The sequence below is a fragment of the Oratosquilla oratoria genome, chromosome 4 (genome assembly GCF_046742065.1).
Source record: "Oratosquilla oratoria isolate Oo_2021 chromosome 4, ASM4674206v1, whole genome shotgun sequence".
Lineage (NCBI taxonomy): Eukaryota > Metazoa > Arthropoda > Malacostraca > Stomatopoda > Squillidae > Oratosquilla > Oratosquilla oratoria.
The window spans coordinates 51,609,727-51,634,726 of NC_134780.1; the positions used below are offsets into that span (position 1 = coordinate 51,609,727).

At 37.2% G+C, this 25,000-nt stretch overlaps 1 protein-coding gene across 2 annotated transcripts in view; it reads left to right on the forward strand.

The window, feature by feature from the left end:
- Positions 1-25,000, forward strand: part of LOC143024855 (uncharacterized) — a 521,455-nt gene that overhangs the window by 400,565 nt on the left and 95,890 nt on the right. Inside the window, exon 2 of one of the 2 annotated variants that reach the window (XM_076184162.1) lies at positions 23,897-24,015. The gene's annotated coding sequence lies outside the window, so the exon portion shown is untranslated. The other variant, XM_076184163.1, reaches the window with a different exon arrangement.

Below are 25,000 nucleotides of genomic sequence, written 5' to 3' on the forward strand. Positions count from 1 at the left end.
CCTCACCAACCAGTCCACCATCACTTGACCTCCCTTTTTCAGACATTCTGCATGGCATCCATCCAGACCAGGTGCCTTACCTGCTTTCATCATCTTAACAACTGCCTTCACCTCATCCTTCCTTATTTCTCCTCCATTCTCCTCACTCATCACTCTCATTTTCTTCGCATTTCCCACTGCAGCTATCTTTCCTTCCCTATCCTCCTTCACATTTAGCAACTCCCTAAAATATTCTGCCCATCTTCCTCTTACTGCCTTCTCTTCCATTATCATCTCTCCATCTGCACCTTTTACCTTTTCTTCCCTACTTGATTCGCCTCCTCTTCCTCTCTTAATTTCTTTCCAAAACATCTTTTTATTACTTTCAAAATTTTCTGTCATACTCTTACCCCATTTCACATCTGCTCTCCTCTTTGCCTCCTTTACCTTTTGCTTTACTTCTCTTTTCTTTTCTTTGTACCTCTCATATGACTCCCTCGTCCTCTTTTGTCACCAATATGTGAATGCTCGCTTCTTCTCTTCTACAACCTTCTTTGTTTCCTCATCCCACCATTCACTACCCTTTCTTCTATTTCCCCCTGTCCTTCTTGTTCCACACACCATCCTTGCACACTTTATGACTCCCTCCTTGAACCATCCCCATTCCTCCTCCACACCCATCTGTACTCCATCCTTTACTCCCTCCCACTCCTCCTTCAGCTTCTTTCCGTACTCCTTCTCCTTTTCATTTTCATTCAAGGAGTTCACTCTAAGAACCTCCCTACCTTTTGTCCCTTTCCTCTTTCTCCATCTATCCTCCACTCTCAACTTACCTTCCACCAAAAAATGATCTGATATTCCCCCACCCTCTCCCCTTAGCACATGTACATCCTTAACTCTTCCTATCATAATCCTATTTACCACTACATAATCCATTAGCGCTCTATCTACCACCCTTCCATCCACCACCCTCTCCCATGTGTACTTATGCTTGACTTTCTTCCGAAACACTGTATTTGCTATCATCAACTCTCTTTCTAGACACATTTCCACCATCAACTCTCCACTACGATTCTTTCCTGGAACTCCACACTTCCCAACCACTCCATCAATTGGACCATTTCCCACCCTAGCATTAAGGTCTCCAATTACTATTACATTGACAATTCTTCCTAAACCCTCTATACACTCATTTAAATCTATCCAAAAGGCCTCCCTTTCTTCTACGCTCTTCTCACTACCAGGCCTATATGCACTTACTAAGACCCACATCTCCTTTCCCAGTTTCACCTTCATCCACATTATCCTTGAGGAAACCTCCTTCCACTCCACTACCTGTTTACCTATCTCCTCACTTACTAGAATAGCCACCCCTTCCCTCCCTCGCCCTCTCTTCACTCCTGATAACCTCCCACTTACACTCCCAAACTTACACTCACCCTTCCCTTTCAACTTAGTTTCACTCAAAGCCAACACATCCATCTTTCTTCTCACAAACATACTACCTATCTCTTCCCTTTTACTCTCATCTGTACCACATCCACGCACATTAAAAGACCCAAACCTTAGGGTGCTGCTCCGAGGCCCTCCAGCACCCCTTATGCCTTCACTTTTATTTTTAGGAGATATGCCCCGTGGGGCTACAGGGAGAAGAATGCCTAGTCCCAATCCCCGTCCCTTTCTTCTCGCCTCTTACGATCCAAGTGGGAATACTTGGTGGCAGTATTCTTTTCCCCCACCACAGGGAAATAATGATGATAATAATAATAATAAAAACAACAATAATAATAATAATAAGGATAATAATAATAACAATAACAACAACAACAACAACAATAATAATAATAATAATAATAATAATGATAATAGTAATAATAATAATAATAATAATAATAATGATAATAATAATAATAATAATAATAATAATAATAATAATAATAATAATAATAATAATAATAATAATAATAATAATAATAATAATAATAATAATAATGATAATAATAATAATAATGATAATAATGATAATAATAATAATAATGATAATAATAATGATAACAATAATAATAATGGTAATAATAATAATAATAATAATAATAATAAATAGTAATAATAATAATAATAATAATAATAATAATAATAATAATAATAATAATAATAATAGTAATAATGATAATAATAATCATAATAATAATAATAATAATAATGATAATAATAATAATAATAATAATAATAATAATAATAATAATAATAAAAATAATAATAATAATGTGTATACATTGTGACGAAGACGAAGCCACTCAGGCGAAACTACATACATATACCAAGGCTTTTTCTCCCTTACAAGGGAGGTAGCCAAAAAGGAAAAGGCATAAAATCATTCCCACCCATTCCATCCCTGAATACACTCCACACCCCTCCACCCTCCCTTTTATGACGGGTCATCCCTGCACCTTGTTCACTGCCCTGGGTCAGAAGCAGTGTCGCAAGACACAGCAGATCCACAGCGAGGCCGCTTCATTAAATCGGTGACCCCCCTCTCTCCGTCTCCCCATGCATAAAAGGAGAAGACGGGGATAAATCCCTTCGGGCTGCGTCAAATTTTGCTCACACATACTACCTCACCCCCCATCCCCCGACCCATTCCACCTCATGCATCACAACATCATCCATATACAACCATTCTCCATTCACGCCTGTCTTCTGTCCTCTCCCGTCCTTCCTCAACAGACATTCCCCTCTTCCCCAAAGCCCCCTTCACCCCATCCATCCACCTCATCCTAGGACGTCCCCTCATGTTCACTCCCTCCACATCTACCTTCCATACCTCTTTTACTAGTCTTTCTTCACTCATTCTTTCCATGTGTCCAAACCATCCTAGTACTCTTTCATCAACCCTATCTCTCAACTCCCTTTCCACCCCCGTTCTTCTCCTCACTTCCTCATTTCTCACTCTATCTAGCCTAGTAACCCCCATCATACTTCTCAGACACCTCATCTCAAACACATTCAAACTCCTTCTCTCTCCCTCTCTTATGTTCCACAAAGTGTGCAACGATGGTGCATGGAACAAGAAGGACAGGAAGAAATAGAAGGAAGGGTAGTGAATGGTGGGATGAGGAAACAAAGAAGGTTGTAGAAGAGAAGAAGCGAGCTTTCACAGATTGGTTACAAAATAGGACGAGGGAGTCATATGAGAGGTAAAAAGAAAAGAAAAGAGAAGTAAAGCAAAAGGTAAAGGAGGCAAAGAGGAGAGCAGATGTGAAATGGGGTAAGAGTATGACAGAAAATTTTGAAAGTAATAAAAAGATGTTTTGGAAAGAAATTAAGAGAGGAAGAGGAGGCGAATCAAGTAGAGAAGAAAAGGTAAAAGGTGCAGATGGAAAGATGATAATGGAAGAGAAGGCAGTAAGAGGAAGATGGGCAGAATATTTTAGGGAGTTGCTAAATGTGAAGGAGGATAGGGAAGGAAAGATAGTTGCGGTGGGAATGCTAAGAAAATGACCGTGATGAGTGAGGAGAATGGAGGAGAAATAAGGAAGGATGAAATGAAGGCAGTTGTTAAGATGATGAAAGCAGGTAAGGCACCTGGTCTGGATGGATGCCATGCAGAATGTCTAAAAAAAAGTAGGTACAGTGATGGTGGACTGGTTGGTGAGGTTATTTAATGTTTGCTGGAGAGAGGGTAGAGTGCCGGAGGACTGGAGGAGTGCCTGTATAGTTCCACTTCATAAGGGAAAAGGGGACAAATTTGAATGTAGTAGTTTCAGAGGGATTAGCTTGTTAAGTGTAGTTGGGAAGGCTTATGGGAGGATCTTGATTGAGAGGATTAGGATAGGAACAGAGGGAGTAATTGGTGAGGAACAGTGTGAATTTAGGACGGGTAGAGGTTGTGTAGATCAGATCTTTGTGGTAAGACAGAATTGTAAGAAAGCTATAGGAAAGGGGAAGGATGTTTTTTTGGGCTTTTATGGATCTGGAAAAGGCTTACGATAGGGTAGACAGAAAGGCACTGTGGGAGGTTTTGCGGATATACAGGATAGGACGAAAGCTTCTAGGAGCTGTCAAGAGTTTTTATGAGAGTAGTAGAGCTTGTGTCAGGATTAGAAATGGAGAGAGTGAGTGGTTCGAGGTAAAGGTGGGACTTCGTCAAGGATGCGTTATGTCGCCCTGGCTGTTCAACTTATGCATGGATGGGGTAGTGCGAGAGGTAAATGCAAGGGTAGTGGGTCAGGGATTGGAGATGGTTAAAGAAAATGGAGAAAAGTGGGAGGTGAGCCAGCTGTTGTTTGCAGACGACACTGCGCTTATGGCAGGATCGGAGGAGGGACTGAGGAAGTTGGTGACAGAGTTTGGGAGAGTATGTGATAGAAGAAAGCTAAAGATAAATGTGGGTAAAAGTAAGGTGATGAGATGTACAAGGGGTGAATCTGGCAGTAGACTGGAAGTGAGAATTAAGGGAGAGCGACTGGAGGAAGTGAATAGTTTTAGATACTTGTGTGCAAATGTGGCAGGAAAAGGTGGAGTGGAGGTGGAGGTAGAATGTAGATTGAGAGAAGCGAGTAAATGCCTTGGTGGATTGAAGAGTGTAATGAGGAATAGACATTTGGAAATGGATGCTAAGAGGAGACTGTATGAAGGAGTGATTGTGCCAACAGCACAGGCGAAACTAGTCAGGAATAAAAGTATTTCCCTCAGCCCGTGTTCCCTTTACCTCCTATCCACAACAATAATAATAATAATAATAACGTTAATAATAACAATAATAATAGTAATGATAATAATGATAATAATAATAATAATAATAATAATAATAATAATAATAATAATAATAATAATAATAATAATAATAATTATAATAATAATAATAATAATAATAATAATAATGATGATGATGATGATGATGATGATGATGATGATGATGATGATGATGATGATGATGATGATGATGATGATGATGATGATGATGATGATGATGATGATGATAATAATAATAATAATAATAATAATAATAATAATAATAATAATAATAATAATAATAATAATAATAATAATAATAATAATAATAATAATAATAATAATAACAATTATGATGATGATGATGATAATAATTAGATAAAGAAATAAATAGATAGAAAAATCCCCAGAATGGAGGGTAGGCTACCGATCATTAAATCCCAGTAACCCTTTAGAGATTTTTTTCTGGTTAGTACCAGACAATTCAGTTCATTCTACTGAAACACCTCTGGAAGGGAAATGGAGTATCCAGGTGTCAGTGTCACATTCAGAAATTTACGAAAAGACTATCTTCGCGAACGCTAAGAAAATGTAGACAGATGTTATCAGGACGGCTTTGCAGAGAGAGTCTGTTTTTTTTTTGTTTTTTTCTTCTTAAGCATGGGTTCCACGGACAAAGAAGACACGTACACTCATAGCTCCTCACCCCTTTGCTATCCAAAGATTTCACACACAAATTAACCAAATAACCTAACAGCAGACAGGACAAAAGAAAAGGATAAATTCTACCTAGTATGGAGAAAATCCTGACCGAAGAAGTCCCTCAGGTGAATACAATAGCCTGGCGGCAACAAGGGTAAAAGTGAAAAGGACTACCCAGCACGGAAGGAACGGAGGGAAGGGGGTTCTTTGGTTGAGGTTGTTTGTCTATGGGGATAATCTTCTTTAAAAGTAAAGTAAAGAGAGCCTGAATTTAAAATAATCTCTTTTCTGGCAAGTTCCCCGACGACAAAGAAGTAAAGCTGAAGTTTAATTCATTTCCAGCTAATTCAAACCATGTTTTGTTTTTTCTATCTAGATAGCTTACAACAATGAATCGCTTTCAAGGATACAGTTCAGTTTAGAATTCTTACCAGACGTAGAGCAATATACATATATATAATTATTCAGATATATTTATGTGTTTGTATATAATAGATGTGTATGTATGTATCAAATCAAATCAGCCATCCTGAGTCCATTGCTGAACAAACCCCTCCTTCGTAGCATTCCATGATTCACACGACCTCGCCAACCTCTGCTACGTCACTCCTGCAAACTTCTCAATCTCGCCTCTCCATCTCCTGTCTGGTCTCCCTCTTCCATGCTTCCTGTCTCGCGGCGTCCACTCAGTAACACACTTGCTCCATCGCTCGTCAGTCGTTCGCACTAATTTACCTGCCCAATTCCACTTTCTCTCTTTCACCGCCTCCACAATATCTTTCACTCTAGTCTGCTCTTTCATCCAACTTACTCTCTTTTGGTCTCTCAGCGTTATTCCCATCATTGATCTCTCCATTCTCCTCTATGCATTCCTTGGCTTTGTTTCCATTGCCTTCGTCAGTTTCAAAGTCTCACACCCGTAGATTATTGCTGGCAGAATGCATTGATTGTAAACTTTACGTTTCAAACATAAAGGTAGAGAGCCTCTCACGATTTTATTATACTTACCAAACACTTTCCAACCTATTTTGATACGTCTTTTTATTTCGTTATGATGATCTTTTGTCACTTTCACCATTTGGCCTAAATAATTATACAAGTCAACTTCTTCAAGACTCTCACCATCAATTACAATCTCTTTACTTTGAACTTTTGTGTTGAACATTACTTTGGTTTTGGTCTTATTCATTTTCAAACCTACTTTGAGACTTTGCTTGTTTAGATCACTCAGGATCTCTTGCAAGTCTTCTGCTCTTTCTGAAATAAAAATGTCATCCACAAATCTTAGGTGGTTCAAATATTCGTCATTAATCTTCAAACCTTTCTCTTCCCAACTCAACCTTCTAAAAATATCTTCTAAGCAAGCTATAAATAATTTGATCTTGGTCTTTTCTGAATCTTTATGTAGTCGAATTATAGCGGTACCATTCGCATAAATCTTTTCTAAAACCCTTACGATCTGTTCGTTTGTACCCTGATTGCGTATCGAGTTTAGTATTGCTATTTGTTCTACCGAGTCGAAGGCCTTCTCGTAATCTGCAAAAGCTAAACAGAGAGGTATATTGTATTCTGTCGTTTTTTCGATTAGTTGGTTAATCGCCTGCAAATGGTCTAGAGTATAGTATCCGCTCCTAAAACCTACTTGTTCTCACGGTTGGTTTCAATCTAAAACTTGACTCAGTCTATTTGTAAGGATCTTGAAGAATACTTTATATAGGTTTGATAGTAAGCTAATCGGTCTATAGTTACTAAGGTCCTTCTGGTCTCCTTTTTTATGAAGCAAAATCACTATAGCATTGCACCACGCATCAGGAACGCTTTCTTGATGTAAGCACTGGGTGTACAACTAAGCTAACTTAATATAAATTCTTTCCCTGCGTCTTTCAACAGCTCTATCGATATACCATCTTCCGCAGGTGCTTTTCTTCGTTTAATATTTTAAGAGAAAATTCTATGTATGTATGTATATGAAAATGTATCTATCCATTATATAATTGTGATCTTCTTCAGCGTGGTTATACAAAGAGTGGGTGGACTCGCATATTCAAGGAGGGTATGCGTAGAGGGAACATGGGGAGGTAAACATGCTCATGCGTGGGCCACGCATTAGCATGCTTACCTGCCCATATTCCTTATATCTAACCCCTCCTTGTATATGTAAGTCCCCCACTCTTTGTATAACCACGATGAAGAGGATCAGTTAGTGATCGCAATATATGTAATTTAACTTCAAACAACCCAATTTTTTTCTCCGATAGGGGGATATATGTATCTATGTATATATATATATGTATGTATATATATATATATATGTACACACACATATATATATATATATATATATATATATATATATGTATATATATATGTATATATATATATATATGTATGTATGTATATATATATATATATATATATATGTATGAATGTATGTATGTATGACAAGTGTACGTGTTGTAAGAATGGAAAGTACACGACTAGGAACAGACATTTTATTCCTGACCAGTTTCCCCTTATAAGGATTTTTCAAAAGTAATAATTTCCAGAATGTAAATATATCGTTATTTATCGGAAAGTTGTTATGGTGCACGGAGGGATGCGAGGGTGAATTCTGTATGTTGATTGGTCCGTTGGTTATGTTGGGTCTGGCATGTGTCAACTGGACGTAGCTTCTCTCTGATTGGTCGTTCCTTGGCGTCGCTGTTTCTGTGTGATCAGTTGTCCCAAGGTGTATTTGGCGGCATGTTTTGTGATTTTAATATCATCTGTTCTGAGGTTAATGTAATCGTTGATGTTTATATTGCTTCTAGTGTTTTTCTTTGTGTTCTCTGGTCAATTTCATTGTAGTCCTGTGAGCCCATTAAGAAAGTTGGAATTGAATGTTACTTTTTAATACCATCAACAAAGCAATATACTTAACAGATTTATTCCGACTCCATAGATTGTTTGCTTTGGATGTTTGTCCGGGATCAGATGTTTATAACCGCCTACCCTTAGCTTAAACAGATTCCATCAAGTACTTTGCTGTGTCAAAGGGGTTACAAAAGGATTTTTCTTTTCTTTTCTTAATATTGGAACAGTATTAGTAAACGGTATGGTACTAAGAGTAACCCGAGGTGGCTAAAATTAAAGAACAGTATATGTAAAAAATATGTATATTAACAACGACAACACGAATAAACTCATAGAGCGAACGTGTACTCTCTTACATGGCGAGGGAAAAACTGACCTTCACAGCATTAAACCCGCCTTTGCGCGGAAACTTCCTACATGTTTCTACGTCATTTTATACATACATTTATATACATACATAATATATAATATACAATATTTATATACATATATAATATATAATATAAGATACATGTTATACATGTGCCATCACTGCAATACCAGGGACTCGAAATGGCGTCAGGAAGTTGAAATGGTGGCAAGAAGCTAAAAACGAGTTGGGAACTTGGAATTATATCAGACAGTGGAAAGTTGAGAAGGTGATAGTATTGCAACGTTTGCATAGCTTCAGGAAGCCACAGTAGCGTCAACAGATCGAAAGAGCATCAGGAAGCAGGAGCAGTGTAAGGACCAGACAGACTTTAGTTAGTAGCCATGTAGTGAGTGCAGAAACTATTGGTTGTTTTAAGTAGGAAGTTAGAGGGGGTTTACACGGTCGAACGCGGTTCGACAGACACGTGTTTAAAGTGATGTGTGAACGTGTGAACGGGGTATTTGGTTGTCGAACACGTTGGTTAAACCCCAAATACCCCGTTCACACGTTCACACATCACTTTACACACGTGTCTGTCGAACCGCGTTCGACGAACCGTTGCCCTCTTAGATAACTTTATGGATGGGGATGACAGGTAGTAATGGACATGGAACTGCCTAGTATAATCCCTATAACCTCTTACACTCTTCTTCGTTCTTATGTTCTTATGTTCAGCTGTATAAATTCGTCTGGTGTTTGTTATTCTGAACGTTATCCATAACTTCTGCTGTGCAGTTGGATCAACATAGTCTCTAACCGTTTGGAACTGGTTTTTGCATTAATAGAACTGGTTTACAGAATTGGTTTCCAGAACTTTTTCAAGATTTACCAGTGCAATCTGTAACCATTTGCAAGTCCTTTTCACAACAATAGCACTATGTCATTTAGTTGAAAATATTAAGCCAAGCAGATTCGAAAGTTTAAATCCAAAAGGCGACTTCTCTGCTGAATAGAATCATGTGACCTCAGCCAAAACAAATAGATAAAAGACGTCTTGGCCTAAGGGAATTGAGAAAGACGTACAACTTCGATAAGCTCTCCCGGTTGACCTACAGTACAGCGATAACCTCGAAGTTTGACAAATCACACACCTGAGGTCTGCCACCCTCACTGCTCCTCCACAGACATGATCAAATGGTGTAGTTGATGAAGGCAGTTAGTTACCGTTTCTTCCAAACTAAGTTATGCAGCTTGGAATCTTGGCGTGCTTCGTTCGGTGAGTGGTGTTCCTGACGTTTCGCTCTTAACACAACTTCTTCTGAAGAAGTTCTGTTAAGAATGAAACGTCAGTGAATAACAACTCTAACGATTTTCGGTGTTTATCTCACCCCCCCCCCCACCACTCATTTTGTCGTTCTTCCTTCGATATGTATATATTTGTATGTATGGGTGAAAAGATGAAAATATATGGACTGACGACCATTCAGTGTGTGTTGAATATATATATATATATATATATAAATATATATATATATATTTATATATATATATGTATGTATGTATATATATACATATATATATGTATATATACATATATATGTATATATATATATATGTATAATTATGTATATATATATATATATATGTGTGTGTGTGTGTGTGTGTGTGTGTGTGTGTGTGTGTGTGTGTGTGTGTGTGTGTGTGTGTGTGTGTGTGTGTGTGTGTGTGTGTGTGTGTGTGTGTGTGTGTGTGTGTGTGTGTGTGTGTGTGTGTGTGTGTGTGTGTGTGTGTGTGTGTGTGTGTGTGTGTGTGTGTGTGTGTGTGTGTGTGTGTGTGTTCTGTCTTGAAGGGTCATAGTGGCGTGACGGTACAGTCTTCGTCTTATAAGAAGTAAGCCGCTCAGGCGATGGTTCGAATCCCTTTAGGAGAGTTTATTTCCAAATGTCATAATGACACAAATATGTGTATATAATATACATATATATATATATATATATATACATATATATACTATATGTATATATATATACATATATATACCTACATATATATATATATATATATATATGAATATATATACATATATATATGTATATATATATATATATATATATAGATATACATATATATATATAGTGCTTACGGGCAGTGTGCCACCGAATGTGAGTAAGCACTGTCCAAGCAGATCCAAGCTTCGAACATCAAACAGCATGAAGAAAATGAAGATCTATACTTACAACGTAAAAACTCTCTCAGAAGACCACAGGATGTAGAGTCTAATGGAAGGGCTAGATAACATCAAGTGGGACATCGTAGTACTGAGCGAAGTCCGAAGGGAAGAAAAGCTGATACAATTACAAGATGGTCACCACCTGTTCTACTATAGAAGTAAGGACAAAGAAAGATCTAGTGGAGTAGGATTCTTGATCAACCGAGAAGTTGGATTGTGATTAGGCTATGTAAAATGTACACTCTAAAAATAGTTCAGGTTTATGCACTAACTTCACAGAGTACAGAAGATGAAATTGAATCCTTCTATGATGATTTAAGTCAGGTAATGGATCAAGAAAAAAGTAAGTACACATTGGTAATAGGCGACTTCAATGCTAAGGTTGGAATGAAGATGGGAGACGAGTCGTACATTGGGAAGTTTGGAGTAGGCAAAAAATATGACAGAGGCGAGATGTTAGTCAATTTTGCAGAGAACTGCAACATGAGAATAATGAACACTTCCAAAAGCGCTTTGGTCGTAAATGGACCTTGAGAAGTCCAAATGGAACAACAAAGAACGAAGTAGACTTCATATTAGGAGATGAGAGCAAGAGCGTTAGCAATGTTACGGTCATAAATAAAGTCAACATAGGTAGTAAGTTAGAGAATGGTAGGTTGCACAGCTAAATTCAATCTCAGAGCCGAGAGAAATAAACTAGTCTTAAAAAAGAAAATCAGCCTAGCAAAAGTTAAGGGTAATAAGAAAGAATTTCATTTAGAAATTAAAAATAGATTCGAAGCTCTAAAAACTAACGAGGACACAGGTGGGGATATGAATTTGAATTTAGTGAGTATCATTAGGGAATCGGCAGAGAAAGTAGGAAGTACAAAAAGTATTAGAGAAAACAAATATTCCAAAGCTACAAATGACCTAATTAAAAGAAGGAGGACAATACAGATTAAAAGCATGAGAGACGAAGTAGAAAGAGTAGAACTAAATAAGTTTATCAACAAAAGGCAGACATCAGAGAAAAGAAAGAAAAACAAGGATGAAATAGAGGACACTATTTGGAAAGAAAAAGTATTAAGAGGAGACTGAGCTCAGACATGCTTCAGGAAGACAGCAAATGATATGTTTGAAAGATAGAAATGGAGAAATCATTAACTGCAGAGACAGAATGGTAAAAAGAGTAGAGGAATTTTACCAAGAGCTTTACTCATCGAAGACCGTAGTTGAGTCAGTAAATTTATGTGTAGACGTTAGTAGTTTACCAGGGATTACAAAGGAAGAAGTGGAATTTGCTATAAAAAATATGAAACGTGGAAAAGCACCTGGGGAAGATGGTACATCGATAGATCGGTTGAAAGACACAGGGAAAGAAATTCATATTAAGTTAGCTCAGTTGTACACCCAATGCTTACGTCAAGAAAGCGTTCCTTAATCGTAGTGCAATGCTATAGGGATTTTGCTTCATAAAAAAGGAGACCAGAAGGACCTTAGTAACTATAGACCGATTAGCTTACTATCAAACCTATATAAAGTATTCTCCAAGATCCTTACAAATAGACCGAGTCAAGTTTTAGATGGGAACCAACCGAGAGAACAAGCAGGTTTCAGGAGCAGATACTCGACTCTTGACCATTTGCAGACGATTAACCAATTAATCGAGAAAACGACACAATACAATATACCTCTCTGTTTAGATTTTGTAGATTATGAGAAGACCTTTGACTCGGTAGAACAAATAGCAATACTAAACTCGCTACGCAATCAGGGTACAAATGAACAGATCGTAAGAGTTTTAGAAAAGATTTATTCGAAAGGTACCGCCATAATTCGAGTACGTAAGGATTCAGAAAAGATCAAGATCAAAAAAGGAGTACGGCAAAGCGATACCATTTCACCCAAGTTATTTACAGCTTGCTTAGAAGATATCTTCAGAAGGTTGAGTTGGGAAGAGAAATGTTTGAAAATTAATGGCGAATATTTGAACCACCTAAGATTTGCGGATGACATTATTCTTATTTCAGAAAGAGCAGAAGACTTGCAAGAGATGCTGAGTAATCTAAACAAGAAAAGTCTCAAAGTAGGTTTAAAAATTAATAAGACCAAAACCAAAGTAATGTTCAACACGAAAGTTCAAAGTAAAGAGATTGTAATTGATGGTGAGAGTCTTGAAGAAGTTGAGGAGTATAATTATTTAGGCCAGGTGGTGAAAGTTACAATAGATCATCATGATGAAATAAAAAGACGTATTATAATTGGTTGGAAAGTGTTTAGTAAGTATGATAAAATCGTGAGAGGCTCTCTATCTTTATATTTGAAACGTAAAGTTTACAATCAATGCATTCTGCCAGCAATAATCTATGGGTGTGACACTTGGAAACTGACGAAGGCAATGGAAACAAAGCTAAGGACTGCACAGAGGAGAATGGAGAGATCAATGATGGGAATAACGCTGAGAGACCAAAAGAGAGCAAGTTGGGTGAGAAAGCAGACTAGAGTGAAAGATATTGTGGAGGCGGTGAAAGAGAGAAAGTGGAATTGGACAGGTAAGTTAGTGCGAACGACTGACGAGCGATGGAGCAAGTGTGTTACTGAGTGGACGCCGCAAGATAGGAAGCGTGGAAGAGGGAGACCAGACAGGAGATGGAGAGGCGAGATTGAGAAGTTTGCAGGAGTGAAGTGGCAGAGGTCGGCGCGGTCGTGTGAATCATGGAATGAATGCTATAAAGGAGGTCTTTGTTCAGCAGTGGACTCAGAATGGCTGATTCGATTTTATTACATATATATATATAAATATATATATATATGTATATATATATATATATACATATATATACATATATATATATATGTGTGTGTGTGTGTGTGTGTGTGTGTGTGTGTGTGTGTGTGTGTGTGTGTGTGTGTGTGTGTGTGTGTGTGTGTGTGTGTGTGTGTGTGTGTGTGCGTGTGCGTGTGCGTGTGTGTGTGTGTGTGTGTGTGTGTGTGTGTGTGTGTGTGTGTGTCTGTGTGTGTGCGCGCGTGCATTGCCACTATCTTTCTAAAGGTTAGACTATATCATTATAGAAAGAAAATAGAAATAGCTATGTGGCCTTCAGCTGTTCGCACGAATGGTTCAGAGAATGTCAGATAGTGTTATCAAACTCTTCGTTAGAATTATTGATTATTTACTAATATAAAATAAAATATAACATACATGGGATATAGTAATGCACAGAGTAAATGATAATGACATGTAGATCTTAACTATTATCAAAATATAATAATATGATGTATTTCACATAAACATAAACGGGTGTTTAAACAGTTACCCGGTTAATACAGTTTGCACAGGATTTTGTTGATCAGTACTCAGGAACCGGTGTGTGGACTAAAGATTCTTGATTATGGTTGATAGAAGACGCGCCAGCGTAAATCGTCTGGAACGGATCTTGGTGTCCTCTCGGTAGTTTCGAAGACAGATGCTCGATAATTTCTGGTTGTTCATTTAATGATGTACCCCTCTTATGTTCATTAGCAATTTATATGTCTCCCCATTAATTTCATAATGTGGTTTTCCGCCAACCGATGGTGTGGCTAAAAATTCTAAATTGTTCTCCTCTTTAATATTTTCCTCTTCTTTTTTTCTTATTCTTGTCGCATATTTCCTTCTTAAACCAAACTTTTACGTGATTATCTTTCATTCACCCTTAGTACACGATTTTCTACCAATTCTATATACATCAAAAATATTTCCAATTTCTTTGTTTTGTTTAATTGAACTAATAATGTCTGTGTGAATGTGTGTGGGAAAGAGTGTGCCTGTATGTATGTGTATATATACGTAGAATATATGCACATGTATACCTGTATGCCCGTGTATTCCTGCATGCAAGTGTATACCTGTATGTACGCGTGATTATGGTAAGCAGACTTGCACTTACGTATCTATATCACATTTACGTATGCATGCATCAGAAAAAAGGACCAGTAATTCGAAGCTGAGACTAGTTTCGTGTGAAGGCGGCGGCAGCAGCAAAGTTTAATGGAGTTGATATTTCGCTTTTGAAAACAACTCAACTCGCTTGGACTCGAGAGGCATACCCCAAAAGAAATTAAATCATCCAAGAACTCCTGAGATTTCTTTATTTCTTAAAAAAGATTTTTTGTCATCCTTGAGAGTGAACATATTTGAACAAAAGGTAAATGAAACACGACGGAGATTTTCCTTCTCGCGGAGCAGGAAAACAGATTTAGTTTGTTTCCTCTAAATTTCTCTCCGGTTGTTGTCTTAAGTGAATGTCTTTTTCTTTTAGTCAGTTTGCTTTTTTCACACTCGAATTCTCTGACACACTTCTTCCTTTTTCTTTTGTTTACTCTTCATTCTCTCAAGTGTCGCCATGATTTCGGTAATTTTGTGTCAGAGCGTGAGCTGCGAGTTGAAGAATATAAGAACACATGGGAGAAGAGTGCCAAGGAAGCACTTAACTGCATCCGAAGTCTTCACCTTTGCCTTAAGTCCATAGGCAGCCGGACCAGTTGGCAGTCTACGACAGATTTCCAGGATACGTTTTACTTAGAAATAAAAGTTGTTGTGAGTGCTTCTGAATCCCTTAGACGCTCTCCCTGTTGCAAATGTAACCCGTGCACAAGAAGAGGCAGCCAGACGGCGAGGAAGTGGCTGGCAAGAGCAAGTTGCGATGACGGATTCGCCGGAGTTTGGAGCTCACAGAGAAAGACAAATAAGGAGATATGCATCGACGAGAAAGGCCATCTGGAGGGAGTGGGAGGGCGAGAAGAGGAGGATTAAAGGAGGAAAGGAGGATTCAAATAGAGAAAATGGAAAGGAAGAGAGAAGAGGACAAAGAGAAGGATGGAAACGAAGAGGGATGTGTAACATGAAGGGAGAAGAGCAAGAAGAAGAGAAAAGACATGGGAGGTGGCAGAGAAGGAAAAGATATTTGGGGGTAACAAAGTTGGAGAAAATAGAGCAGGACGGCAAAGACAGAACTGAAAGAAATAGAAGATGAGCAAATGGATGAGACGGGACAGAGGGAGAAGAACAAAAAATATGAAGGAGCAAAGGGAAGGATAGGAAGAAGGTAGAGAAGAGAAAGAAAAGAAGACAAAGTTTACTTAGGCATGTGAAAAAGAACGAATGAGAAAAGGAGTTGAAGGAAACTGAACACTGGAGATAGGAATAATAAGAAAAATTGTATTCAGAAGATACATTATAGAAAATTAGGAATACTAAAGAAAATTGGTTGAACGGAAAGGAAGAAAAATAAGAACAAGAAGAAAAATTATGATTACAAAAAAAATTAAATTGACAAATGATAGACCAATAGTGGGAAGAAATGGTAGAATGAATAGAAAACTCGTGGGAAGATTAGATAAATTACAAGAATACATTAACAAAAACAAGTGAGAGAAAGAGGGAAAAAGTTTAAATGGAGAGATTAAAACTATTAGATAAGTAGAGAGAGATGGGGACTACAGCCCGCCGTTATTGGAGTTGCCTTGGTTTATGAGTGTATGATATGGCTGAAGCTCATCCTGTGCTTCTCCACTCTTATTGCAGTATAAGAGCCCACAGAGGCGTATGAACTAGAATCAGGGAGGTTCTATGTCAAGCTTGACTTTTGAATCGACTATTACCAAGCCACGGAACAAACTTGTTCCATTGGGCGACTTCAATGATGTCACCGGCACCGAACGACCTAGCTATGAAGTATGTGTTGGTCCCCATGACTCTGAATTAATAATAGTTCTTATGGATTGTGCAAAATTCAAAAGGGATTATTGGTCAATTGTTGCAGAGACAAGTTCCATGCCAGGAGTGTGGCAAAAGGGATAGACCAAAACCTTGATTGTATTCACTGAAGGATCTTACATGGCTACAGGGTCTATAGATTACTGGTTTTTTCTGGGCTGGTCATATATTTGTAGTAGTTGCAACACTCAGACTGCGTGCTAAGTCCAAGAGAATCCCAAGATGTAATTACCAAGACTTAACCCGTAGTTCAGGGCGAAATCTGCTTTCAAAAGTAAGCGGTAACATTCTCCAACAAATTCACAGCAAATATTGATTTCTAGATGGAGTTTGATTCATGGTTGGGTTATGTTATAGGCCATCGTGTTATGAGCTCACTCAACCTGTCCTCACTGTCCTGCTATACGACTACGAGACACTGAATGCTCACTCGAAGAGGAGTCTCGACGCCTTTGGTACCAAGTATCTTCGAAGAATCAAAGGATTACAAAGGCGGAGCATGCCGACAGGAGACTTTTTGGTCCATATCTAGGTCGGATGTGAAAAATAATGATAATAAATTAATAAATAAAAAATATAATAATGTAAATAACAAATAAGATACATAGATAAATGCATAGGTATAGTTAAATAATAAACAAACAGATAAATAGTAAATAATAACAAATTGTCATATAACTAATAATAATTGAGAATCAGACAAATGATAACAAAACAACAATAAATAATATAAAATAAATGATAATCATTACAGCATCTTGCTTAGGTGTTTATCTAAATGATTTTTAAAGCTTCGAACTGAACTACACTGCACTGCCTCTGCAGGAAGTTTATTCCATTCATTAACTACACGGTTGGCGAAGTTGTTTCTATCCATTTCCAAATTGAATCCATTTCCTGACAGTTTGAGGCCATTGTTTCTTGTCTGATTCTCATTCAATGTGAAAATTTTGTCACTTCTGATGTTGTATAAAGCAATTCCCTTTAGAATTTTAAAGACCTCTATCAAGTCACCTCTGAGTCTACGCTTTTTTAGGGAAAACATTCATATATTTTAGTCGATTTCCGTATGATTTATTTTTTTATATTTGGAATCAGTTTTGTGGCTCGCCGTTGTACTTTTTCCAGTCTGTCAATGTCTTTAATGAGATTCGGTGACCATACGGAAACAGCATATTTCAAATGTGGACAAACTAACAATTTATATAGCTTTTTAATGAGTGATGGACTTTTGAAGTCAAAAGATCGCGCAATCAGTCCTATAATTTTGTTTGCTTTCTCAGAGGATGAAATACACTGCTTGGATGATTTGAGATCGTTACTGATAATTTCGCCGAGATCTTTTTCACCGTTCACTTTTGTTAACGACTTTCCAAATAACTTGTAATCGTACTTACTGTTATTTTTACCTATGTGCATTACCTTGCATTTACTTGTGATAGATTTCATTAGCCACTTTTCAGAGTATTGCTGTAATTTATCTAAATCTTCTTGAATATCTAATTGGTTTGAGTGATCATTTGCCATTGCGCACAGTTTTGTATCATCAGCAAATTTGGAAACAGTAGATTTTAGTCCATGGTCTATATCATTTATATATACTATGAATAGAAGTGGCCCAAGAACGGAACCCTGAGGAACTCCACTTGTAACGTTTTTCCATCTAAAAGTCTTTCCATTTAAAACAACTCTCTGTTTTCGATCATTCAACCAATTACTAGTCCAACTTAATAGGCTACCATTTATTCCGTCTGAAGCTAATTTAGTAAGTAGTCTTTCGTGGGGGACGGTATGAAAAGCTTTTGAAAGTCTATATATATTAAATCTATATTGTTTCTTTTGTCATAATTCGAGATAAATGTGTTGTAGAATTCGAGTAAGTTAGTCACACAAGAAGTTTCCGTCTGAAACTATGCTGGCTATAATTTATCAAACGGTTACTTTCTAAATGATGTTCGATAGCATCTCTGATGATAGTTTCCATTATTTTTCCTACGATTAAAGTCAAACTTATAGGCCTATAGTTATTTGTTTTCCTTTTGTCACCTATTTTGAATATGGGAGTAACGTTAGCTAGCTTCCGTTCTCTTGGGACATCTCCTAATATGATGGATTTTTTAAAGTAATTTCTAATGGAACAACAATCTCATTTTTCATTCCCTTTAAGATTCTTGGATGCCAACCGTCAGGCCCTGGTGGTTTATTAACTTTGAGTTTCTCTATACACCTTTTTTTTTTTCTTTTTTTTTTTTTCCGTAATGAGTAAGTTTACCCTAGACTTTTCACAGGTTTCAGTTTGGAGTTCACTTTGAGGTGTTTCGTTTACGAATACCGAGCTAAAATAATTGTTTAGAATATTACACATTCCTTTATTTGAATGTTCAAGTTGACCGCCAGCAGATAATAGTGGACCAATGTGATTCCTAACAACCTCCTTATCTCTAATGTAACTATAGAATTCTTTGGAATTCTCTTTGGATTTATCAGTGATATTCATTTCGTATTGTCGTTTTTTTTTCTTTTTTTTTTCTTTTTTAAATCTCTTTGTATTGATACATAACTTTCATAGTCATTAGATGCACCCGAGCACTTATATATCTTATAATCCTGTCTCTTTTTAGCAATACTTTTTTCAGTTTCTTTGTCAAGCCACTTTAGAGTATTGCTGATAAAGCTGCATTAAACAAACCCTAATTCGTACATGTTAACTCTGAACATATGGGCATAGGGCATGTTTCTGTCACTCACAGAGTTATCCACACAAGAATTAGTCCTAAGTGAAGGAAATGAAGGGAATCCCCCACAGAACTCATCGCTGGAAAATGTCGACAGATCCTGAGAGCTGTTTGGCATGGGAAAGGTGGCTGTGTGGGGGCTTGCTCGAAGAACCCGTAAGAAATGGCGTCTGCGTGTAAGTAAAGCGACGACGCGCCCCCAGGAGCATATTCACACTTGATAAAGAAGGAGAACTGATACCAATAAAAAAATGAATAGGTAAATCAAATTGTAATAAAACATGGATAGAATATAAATAAAAGATAAGAAAACAACATGATAGGCAAAAAATGAAGGAAAAAGAGCATATTCACACTTGATAAAGAAGGAGAACTGTAGCAATAGAAAAATGGATAGGTAAATCAAATTGTAATAAAACATGGATAGAATATAGATAAAAGATAAGAAAACGACGTGGTAGGCAAAAGATGAAAGAAAAAGAGAATTGTAGAATGATAAAATGATGTGGATGGAAAAAAGAGGAATAAATGAAGGAAAATGGGAATAGGATAAAGGACAGAAAACCAATTTCACTTCCTAGGTGTATAATATAAATTAGAAGGGTGGGGAGGAGACAAGGGAGGGGGAAGAGGGAGAAGATGAAGAGAAGGATAAGGATACAAGAATACTTTTCTCGCATATAGTCTTAAACCAAAATAGAAGAAACAACAGGTAAGTGATAGGGTGAATGAAGTGAGGAATGAAGGAGGGTAAAGAAGTCAAGGATATTTTCCTCCAATACACGGTCAATCTGAACGAAGGGACACAAAGGAAGGAGAGGTGAAGGACAAGGAAAAAAAGGAAACGGGAGAGACGAAGAAGAAAAAAGAAAGTTGGAGAAAAGAAAAGAAGACAGGCAGACTTGTATTAAAATGAATGTTGGTCGATTTAAGTTGGGGTGGGGAGTATTAGGACAAGAGAGTAAAAAAGGAGGAAAAACGGAAGGAGAAGTGGACTGAAGTCTTTTCAATTAAATTTTGCAAATACTTTCAGGCGAACGAAAAATTCCTCAGCTTTTAGATATAAAAAGTTAACAGAATAGATATAAATATAAGAGGGAAAATGCTAGGGAAAAATGAACAAAAGAAAAGTAAAACTGTGGAAATACCAAACAAGCTCAGAAACATCAATGAAGAATATCTACGACAAGTTCAGTTGAACTTTATTTCTTTTTGGTAGTTCGTGAATTTCATTAGAGTGGGAGGGATAGGGACGAAATGGGGGAGGATGCTGTAGGTCTATAAGCATGAAAGCCAAAACGCGAAAGATAGAAAGAAAGAGACAAATAGGAAAAAGGACGAGGTACTAAAAATGCTCTCTTATGGGGGGGGGGGAATCAATCACAGCCAAGACAAAAGGAGAGAGAGAAAGGAGGGAATGTGAGAGAGAGAGGAAAGAAGGGAGAGGGAGCCTGAGATAAAAAGAAAGAGAAAGACAGAGAAATGAGAGACAGAGAGAGAGGAGAGAGGGAGAGAAGGGATAAGTGGATAAGGAAAGGATAGCAAACTAAGATCAAAACTGCAATGTTTCCTTGGTACAGTATCATCTTGAAAGAGCAGGGAACTCTTCCAGATAAGCAAAAAAAATTGTACAATTTATTGGGGAAAATTTTCATCTCAGTTACTGCAAATAAGATCGTATGAAGGCAGATAGAAAAAATGTGTATAAGAAATACAATCAAAGCGAAAGGAGTCTTCAGAGTCAAAAGGAATAAGAAAAGAACAGGAGAAAGATAGACTGTGGGGGAAGAACGTTAAACGCAGGTAGACGAAACATTTACAAAAATTTCTTTGAAGCTGAGCCTGTTTGAATTAGAAAATCCTCCCATGAAATGTCTCATGCATTAGAATTGAACGAAATTCGAAATGCTTAAGAAAAGGCACAAAAGTGCTTGCATGCAGCTCGGGTTATAAGAATGAAGCAAATGAAACTGATTTTTCTCTCGTGTTTAATTGTTATTAAATGTATCATGGCTAGAATGGAGGTTTCTGTTGCAAGGTCGTTCAGAACTGAAATGGTGAATCCATGTACCTTGTATTCAAGTCATGAGACTCGTTATGGCCTTCCCACACTCAGACAGGACATTCTGATGTCGAAAGAAGCCTCATTGTCTGAGAACAACCGACGTGGGAGAGAAGGGATGAGTGAATGAGGAAAGGATTATTAGCCGGTGACGGAGAGGGGGGGGGGGGTTCGCCGATTTAATGAAGCGTCCTTGCTGTGGATGTGCTGTGTCTTGTGACATTGCCTCTGACCCAGGGCAGTGGGCGAGACGCGGGGATGACCAAGATGAGAGGGAGGGAAGAGGGTGGAGGAAAGTGGAGTATGATAGGGATGGAATGGATGGGAGTGGTTTTTGTTTTTTTTCTTTTCTTTTCTTTTCTTTTCTTTTCTTTTCTTTTCTTTTCTTTTCTTTTCTTTTCTTTTCTTTTCTTTTCTTTTCTTTTCTTTTCTTTTCTTTTCTTTTTTCTTTTCTTTTTTCTTTTCTTTTCTTTTCTTTTCTTTTCTTTTCTTTTCTTTTCTTTTCTTTTCTTTCTTTGCTACATCCTTTATTAGGGGGAAAGGCCCTTGGTATATGTACGCATCTATACAATGTAACCATCGAAACCTTTGAACGCAAAGGCTTTACGGTCCTTGCCATTCAAATGCATAATAGATAACTACTGTACATCAAACACTGATTAATCCCCTTTAACCATCCTAACGTGTGGTCCCAGATGGATACAGTGAAATGATCTTCGTTTCCACGAGATCAGATGAAGAATGAATTAATATATCCAAGAAATAGTTTGAATAATTATGATTATTTCAGATAAAAAAAAAATTAATGAATATATTAATAAATATTCAAATGATTAATAACCAAATAGATAAATACATAAACAGAAAAACGATTAAATAAACAAATTTATAAGTGAATAGTTAAATAAATAAATAAATAGATAAATAAATAGCTAAATTAGCAAATGAGTGAGTAAATTGGAAAAATAAATAAATGAATCAATAGATAAGGAGAGAAATGAACAAATGAGTGACCATAAACAAATGAATATCTGAATAAATGAATAGATAAATAAATGAATAAAATGACGTGATTTTTTTCATAAAATCATTAGAAAAAAACAACTTACAAATTAATTTCCCTGAAACTTCGAATTATATTAAATACATATCCTGCGAGGAAACTTTGTTTTGTCCTTTGACTTAAAGAGAAGTATATATTATATACCGACTGAGGGAGGGGAAATGAGGGGAGGGACGTGAGTACTTAAAGGTCAGGTCAATGTCAGGCCAAGGTCAGGTCAAGGTCAGGCCAAGATCAGGTCAAGGTCAGTTCAAGGTTAGGTCAAAGATCAGGTCAAGGTCAGATCAAGGTCAGGTCAATATAAGGTCGATGTCAGGTCAAGGTCAGGTCAAGATCAGGTCAAGGTCAGATCAAGGTCAGGTCAATATAAGGTCGATGTCAGGTCAAGATCAGGTCAAGGTCAGTTCAAGGTTAGGTCAAAGATCTAAACATACATTTTACCCAAACGCTCACCCTTATCATCAGACCCGTGCGCTATTTTAGCAAGGGTTACATCCAAAATGATAGTACATGCAGATCTTTTCTTTTTAAGATAAATTACAAATTTAGTAGCGTACTGATTTTAAGAACTGGTAAGTAATTTGTGTGTTGCAATTCTGAAAATGTATTGCAATACTTTTCACACATTCAACGTAGTTTCAAAATTTAAAACAAATAAATCATGGTTCATCATATCTAATTATTTAAGATTTATCGAAATTTTTCATATATTAATTCCTGTAAGATTAATTTTAAGAGTGAGCAAAGATGTAGAATAGACCAAATATGAGTTCTTCAATTCTATGATTTACAAAATACGTGTCTGTATACAGAAACCTTACTTCGTTTCATACGAATCCGCCCGAGATATAAAGATACATTGCAAACTATCTAGTAAAAATTAGATAGAATAAGGACATGAAATCTAGGACTAACGCAGAGAAGGATGTAAAGTAAACTAGTTCAAGAGCCACCAGTCTAGATTTTTTTTAAGACAGAAATACAAATAATAATAAAGTGACCGCTGAAACAATTAATTGTTTTGAGAGAACATTAGTTAACTTTATGCCCAGGGATGAAAGAAGGTAGGGACTTGGAACTCCCTAGTGTAGGCCTTATGGCCTCTAGGGGTCTCTTTCATTTTTATGTTCTTCACAGAGGGTACGAAAACGAAATAACTTAACCATTCTGGCTTTGATTAGCCAGCTCGTCCATGCTACGTAGATAAATGAAAATTATCTAACATTATGGATAGGAATGAAAGGTGGTAGGGACATGGAACTGCCTAGTGTAGGCATTATGGTCTCTTGGGGCCTCCTTCATTCTTATGTTCTTCGCAGAGGGTACGAAAAAATAATTTAACCACTCTGGTTTTGATTAACCAGCGTGTCGGTGCTACGTAGATAAATGAAAATTATATCGATTCAGGATGAAACTAATAACCCTTTTTTTTTTTTTTTTTTACAGGTGATGAGGATAGTTACACGTTCTGGATCCCCTACACGTCTCTTCCGAATCCATCCCACTCACTCAGAAGTTGAAATATCCTACGAGCGTATACTTTACACAAATAAAATGTAAATAAAGTAAGAACCTTGCATTTGCCTTAAGGTCTACCAACTCCAGTGTAAATATATTAAGAGGTATTCTTATATAAAGCTGGACGATACTCATTTATGAAAGCTACAGAATAAGATGAGGACTATAGAAAACACCAAAACGCAAGATTACATTCTTTATCTGGCAGTGTCTGAATAGGACGCTAAAACTCTGCCCTAAAGATTAGGTCAGCTGAGCTGTCACTTCAGAACACTACTTGTACTGGTCTTGAATACGCTTTCTGGATAGTAGTTCCAACGCCTCAGCATAAAACGTGACCTCTAAAGATAAATATATTTAAATATAATAACTAATAAATTAATCAATCCAAACATTGCGTTCTGAGAATCGATCTTGGGCCCTCAGCGTGAAAAGCCCGTCAGTTACCATCGCGTCGGAACCTACCACGAATTGTAGGCAGGGAAGAGAAGCCGACCGTCGATTGTGGTCCGAATCTTCATGTTTTATCCAATCCCCAACCCCATCAGCCAGCGTGGTATAGTTTGAACGAGGTTTTTATTCGCCTCATTGTTGTGATTGTTATGAAATATCATTCCACAATATTCAGACTTACCAAATAAGGAAATTCCTTTGCCTTGCTCATTGTCACAGGGATCTATTCGCCTAGACTTTTCTCCTGAACTTTACTGTCTCTACTATATTCCCTTCCTTTGGAAATTTACATAACCCCCCGCCCCCCAACTCTCCGGAGCCTCATCCAGTTTTAAAATCTCACATATTTTTTTCAGATTTTTTAAATAACATTCTTGAAGCCGCTCCTCTAATAAAGCACATGTTAGACAAAGGAACTTAATTCCTCTTCACTAACTCCTCCCATCCCTTTGCATTTTCTAGCTCAGTTTTGTTGACCTTCTCCCTTGCTTGTCCTTCCTTCCTTCCAGTATATCCAATTAATCCACATATTTTTTATGTTTCTCTATACACTTTTGTCATTTTTTTCTCCCTACGTCC